Source organism: Phyllostomus discolor, chromosome 8, assembly GCF_004126475.2.
Source record: "Phyllostomus discolor isolate MPI-MPIP mPhyDis1 chromosome 8, mPhyDis1.pri.v3, whole genome shotgun sequence".
In the NCBI taxonomy this organism is placed as follows: domain Eukaryota; kingdom Metazoa; phylum Chordata; class Mammalia; order Chiroptera; family Phyllostomidae; genus Phyllostomus; species Phyllostomus discolor.
The window spans coordinates 94791908-94798465 of record NC_040910.2 but is presented as its reverse complement, the minus strand read 5'-3'; positions in this window follow the sequence as shown (position 1 = coordinate 94798465).

Genomic DNA, 6558 nt, shown 5'->3' with positions numbered 1-6558 from the left:
CCCGCTTCCCCTGCCCCCCACAGATCCTCTTTAGGGGTCTCCTGTTGTCTCACTTTCTGTCTCTCTCCCTTTCCCACTTCACCTTTTACAAGCCAGGTTTGGGACCCCGGTGCAGGGGTGGATGTACTAGGGTTCTTTCTGGATGTGTGAGGGTTAAAGGCAAGAAAACTATTACAAAAGGGGCGAAGACTGCAGTTAGTGACTAATCACCGATTCTCACCCCACCCCCACCTTCTATGCTGCCGGGAGAACCTGGGATTTGGGATCCAAGAGTGAAGGGAAAATAAATCTCGTGGTAACTGTTGGATGACTTTTGCTTGGGCAGGTGTGGGCGGTTTCCAGTAACTGTGGGAGGCTATATTGTCCGAGGCACAAAAGTAGCTATAGATACGGCCATCCTTTGCCCGCCCGTGACCGCCAGCCCACCACCACCACCAACACAGGTGCCACCTGAGTCTCCAACCCCCACCCATAGCCCGTGCCTCGGAGGTAGGGATGTAGGGTCTACTGAGGCCAGGCTGAACACATGGATTCGTTGAGGGTTTGTTTGCTGTCACTCTGAGGGTCGTTTTTTAATGTGGGTTGGCCCACCTGAAAATGAGTAGCTGCAAAACGGACTTTTCAGCACAATCCTGCCCTGGCAGGAGAGGGGAGGTATAAACGACTTCCTCGGGGCTCTGCGGTGAGTCAGACACCTGAGAGTCGCGACTCCACGCCCAGCCCTTCACTCACCGCCAGATCTATCTCCTCACCGTTGTAAATCGTTGGCATCGGAACTGCTGAGCAATCAAACGAGCAGTCATTGGTTTAGGGGGAGGGGTTGATGAGGGGAGTAAAGGCTGCATTTTGGGTTTATATCTCCTGCCATCGGCATCTCCAACTAAAAAGCTCTGAGGCTTTTTCATACTGTTCCTAGTTCCCAGCCGGACTCTGAGTCACCCCATGGATACAGGAATATCTACAAGTTCTGTTTGCTTCCCAGACAAAAACATAACATCAAAGGCATTTTTGTGATGATCTTAGGGGAGCTAAAAAGGCCTAGGATGGAGAGATTTGTTTATTTTGCCATCATAAATAGAGAACCAAAGCTTTAACATTAGGCAAAATTAATCTTTCTGCAGGAGAATATTGCCTGGAAAAGGCATCTTCCCAGCACTAGATTGCTCCACCATCAATTCGTCTAGTAACTTATTTTTGACATGCCAATACCAAAATAGCAAAATGTCTAATAGAAGCAATTGTATGTCGCTTTCATTTCTTTCTCACCCCCCAGTCTTTCCTTCAGTCGATTCAGTGACTCAGCAGCACAAATAGCTACATCCCTCTTCAGATTCAAGCTTGTTTGTTACCCACAAGGCAGGTTTCCAGAATAGCTCTAGTTAGTGACAAGGAGCAGGGCGTTTTCACGGATTATGGGAACTAAACTACCATGAAGAATCATATCCTCATCAGTCAAGAGGGGGGAGGAGGGCTAACATAGACTTTGTGTCGAATGTGATGCAGCTGTAAAGATCTAGAGATTAAGGAAAGCAGAAAGAAGTGCTATATTCAGCAACATCACTTAGTGACTGCACATATAGGCCTGTAGGCAGGGAGGTGCTTCATGCTTTTACAGTGCAAGTGTAGGCTTCTATATGCCTCTACCAAAAAAAAAAAAAAAAAAAAAAAAAGCAACTTGAAAGTATTATCTTCTAGACCAGCACTGTCCAATACAACTGTGATGAAAATGTTCTGTATCTGCACTGATACAGTAGCCCCCAGCCTCGTGTGGCTTTTGAGCACTTGAAATGTCAACTAGTGTGACTGAGGAACTGTATTTTTAAATTTAATTTTAATCAACTTAAATTTCAATAGCCACATAGAGCTGGCTAGTGGCCACCTTTCTGAACAGCACATTACTAGACTAGAAATAGGTATCTTTATAGGTGTCAACTATTTTAAATATTAAAACATCTTAGATGTCATCTGCTACAAACGTATGACTTGTCTATGCTTAGGGAGACGTGGGTACTCCTGACTCCATCTAAATAGGCAGGGTTTGAGAGTAGTGCAGCTACTGTCCAGAATGAGAGCTGATCTGATTAGACACATTAACTAGAGGAGGGAAAGTTCTACTCTGCTTGGCTTCTGATGTCTGCCTTTTGAAAAATATTCTCCTTAATTGCTTGCACTCCTTAGATTAATCAGACCTGTATGAGTCCCTCAGAAAGAGTAGTTGCATCTTCCCATTGATATTGTTGCCTCTGGTGAACAAGTCCACAGCAGCTTTGATGTATCTCTCAGAACTGGGGAACAGCAGGGGTCAGGGATCTGTGGTCTACAGAAGTTTATCATCAGGTCCTGTTAGTCACAGATGTCTCAGATCCCTGCTTGCTAGTGCCTGTGATTCCAGATTATATGCCTCCCATCTGTAGTTAAAATGCAATACTGCACCCGCCCTGAGAAGTAAATCTTTAAGCCATTGTCTTTGGCACATTTGAAAGGGACAGAGGATACCAGGTATCTGGGAGGAAACTCTACAAATGTGGAAAAGATAAAAGACCTCGGAGACAGGAATCCCAAAACACATTTCACTGACTACATGAATTGTCTAATGCTTGTGGTATTTTATAAGATGTTACATAATACTTTATATGGCTATCATAGGATTAACTAAATTTTATTGACATAAAATACTTTAGACTTCTATTTTTAGAGTATTTATAGTTTTCATAAAATGTATTTTCCCATTAATAAACAAATGTCACATTGCCAAAGAGAAAGAGAGCACAGACACGTCACCCGTAATTTTACTACTTAATAAACAACAATTAGCATCTTTTCTTTGTAGTCTTTTTACTATACATAATTTTTTAGTTTTCTTTACACAGTGACAATCATAGTGTGTGCGTGGTTTTGTAATCTGATTGCAGGCTTCTGGAGCTAGGCATTATATAAGGGGATATTACAACATGTCTAGGATAACTAGGTCATTTAACATGTTATCTGTCTCTAAAATTTTCTGCCCTTAATTCAACCCTGGGGCTATAGCAATGATGCACAGAGATGAGAGTTCCAGTATAAACAACATCCTTGGAAATGCTCATCTGCCTGTTTTAACATTTGCTCTGTCTTTCAGATCTTAGTGTCCCTCAGTGAGACTTCTCCCTGCTGTGAATTGTGTGGTATAGGAAAACCAAGTGCTTGCTTTTACCTGGCTGGAGTTAAACAAAAATATCAAAGGTTCCATGGGTAGGGAAAGGAAGGTGGGAAAGGGATGTACCAGGTGGTATGTCCCATTTAATCTTCACCACACGCAGTGGGTAGGTATTATCAAGCACACCTGATTTAGACACAAAGGGCTGAGAAACTTGGCTGAGAAACTTGCTCAGGGCTGTATTATTATTAAGGAGCAGAACAGGCACTAGCACTCGGATCTTTCCAATATACTGGACAGGTAAACGAGCAAGCATATAAACTTTTTAAAAAAATTTTATTTACCCTGGCTGGCGTAGCTCAGTGGATTGAGCACGGGCTGGGAACCAAAGTGCCCCAGGTTCGATTCCCAGCCAGGATACATTCCTGGGTTGCAGGCCATAACCCCCAGCAACCGCACATTGATGTCTCTCTCTCTCTCTCTCTCTCTCCCTCCCTCCCTCTCTCTCTCTCCCTCCCTCCCTTCCCTCTCTAAAAATAAATAAATAAAATCTTTAAAAAAAATTTTATTTACTTTCAGAGAGAAGGGAAGGAAGGGAGAAAGAGAGGGAAAGAAACATCAATGTGTGGTTGCCTCCCACATGGCTTCTACTGTGGACCTGGCCTGCAACACAGGCATGTGCCCTGACTGGGAGCCAAACTAGCAACCCTTTGGTTCACAGCCTGTGCTCAATCCACTGAGCTACACCAGCTGGGGCTAAACTCTTAATGTAAAAAGGAAATGAGGAGTTTTAAAAAATTACAACTAGAATGTATTAACACATTCTGTCAAAACTGTCTTTAAGAAACATTTAAAGAAAGGGGAAATGAAATATTTCCCCCCAAGACTTAGCCACCTCTCATAGTAAATGTCCCTGTCAGTCCAAGAGCCTGAACACCTCCCCTCTATTTTCTTTTCAAAGATTTTATTTCTTTTCAGAGAGACAGGAAGGGAGGGAGAAAGGGAGAGAAACATCAGTGTGTGACAGATACATCCTGAGATTGCCCCTTGCATGTCCCCCAACTGTGGACCCAGCTTGCAACCCAGTCATGTGCCCTGACCAGGAATCAAACCAGAGACCTTTTGGTTCACAGGCCAACACTCAATCCATTGAGCCACACCAGCCAGGACTCCCCTCTAGTTATAAATCTCTGCTCCTCAACTCAAGTCTGACTATGCCAATGAAAGAGTGGAATGTGAATGGAGATAGGCTGTAGAGGTTACCAGATTGTTTAGAAGGTAACACTAACTTACTGTATTGCTCATCTGCTCTGCCAAAAGTAGCGAATCTGTATTAGAGCAAATTGGAAGCCTCAAATGGTTCTTCTCATCCTCCCCAACCTAAGATGTACACATTGTTGCTGCAAACAAACCTTGGCGGTAGTTTCTCCAGAGCCCTGGAACAATGTCTAGCTACATCCTGGATGCTAACCAGGGGAAGTATCTCCTTTCACCAGAGGACCTCTAAGCTCCTAGACCCTATATCCATCCCACCTTGCCACATCTGCTGCGAATCCATGGCTTGCCTTTTTCTTTCTCCTAGTTTCCATGGAGATGCAACAGTTTACTTTTTCCCCTAACTCTAAGCCATGGTTATTTTTAACTATAAAACCCTGAGCCAGGTCACAGCTGTGATCTGGATGGAAGATGCAATGACGTCTATAGCCACCCTTCTCCCCGGCAGACACCTTCTTTTGTGTAGTTGCTGGGGGTGGAAGGCACTCCTGGGAGATTTTGCTCTCAAATGCGTTTTTGCTTTGCATCATGAAGTTAAAACTATGCTTAGATTTGATAGCTGTCCTGAATCTGAAACCATGCATGCTCAAAACAAGGCAAAGATATTCATGTGTTGGCGGGAGAGCGGGCTGCCAGGTAAGGTTGACCTAGCTGTCACCTACCTGTAGCTAGTGCTTAAATAATGCCCTTTGGTAAAAATATATCAAAGTGCTCTCCTTTAGGCAAAAAATAGGGCTCTGGCTCCTGCCCCCAATAGAATGGCCTTTTCTGCTGAGCTTGACCTTGGTTAGTAAGAGGCTCCTAATAGGATACTGTAGGGAAAAGCTGTTTCACCTCTCCAAAGCAGGCAGCAAATTCCCATGGTATCAGAGTTCCAACACTGCTGCCCACTCCTCCTCTACCAAAGTTCAAAGTTCAAATCAGCACCTCCTGCCCCCCATCTCTAAGGCTCCTGGTTGGGGAGCTAAGTGTCTTCATGACATTACTGAACGTTTCACTCCTCTTAAGTAACTTTTCTTGAAAATGTATTAAATTACTCCGAAGATTGCCCTTTTCATCTTAGATATCCTACCACTGGAAACTGAAATAAAAATATCAGAGTTAGTCCAAATTCATAATCAATTTTCTTGTAGAGGATGTTGATTGGGAACATTAAAATCAAGCTCCATAGCACAGGTTTCATTAATTTTAAAAATTTATTTATTTTTAGAGAAAGGGGAAGGGAGGGAGAAAGAGAGGGAGAGAAACATTGATCAGCTGCATCTTGCACACACTCCAACTGGGGACCAGGCCCCCAACTCAGGCATGTGCCCTGACTGGGAATCGAACTGGTGACCTTTTGTTTTGCAATGCAATACTCAACCAACTAAGCTACATGGGTCAAGGCTCCAGTAATTTTTAAAAAATTTATTTAAATATATTTTTTATGTTTTAAAGGAATCCTTTAAATGAAGGATGATAAGGAGAAAATCCAAATCAGTTACTATTGTTTAATGGGAGAAATGAGCAGGTTAGGTCACTGTAAACAATTTCAGAAACAGGGAGTGTACTTTGCAGGTAGCTTTCCAAAGGAGGAGGACAGAGATGCATTAGCAGTGTCATGAGTTGGCACTTTGCTGTCAGTTCACTATTGAATGAGGGTGGTAAGATGACAGCATTTCAGCATTTGTGCTGGGATTAAGAAAAAATGTTGGTTTCTTAAAACTATGAGGTCTTCTTTTCACACTTCCTAAGATGCTGCTTCTGTTCAACATAAACTCTGGATCACAGTATATTAATTAGCAAGCCACCTGGAAGCTTTCTGTCACATAAGATCCCAAGGGAGACCAGAGCAAGCTGGAAAAAAAAATGTGTTGCTTGGTTAAGAAGGAAAGATTAATTTGACTGAGTTAGTTTGATGCTATATCCCCTGTGCTACAAAGTAGAATGTAAGTGCATCAGATTTAATTATCCAGTCCTTAAAGACATAAAACAAGTCTGGACTGGCGAAGGTTAACTACAGGACTCTCAAAATAATGATGTATGGTGATATTCAAATTTTTTGTATTCTTCAGTTTGGGGTTTTAAACCATTTAAGGGTTACTTTCTGCATTCTTATCTCAACTTCCTTATTCCTACTCTTAACAGGGAAGGGGCCCAGTGTACAA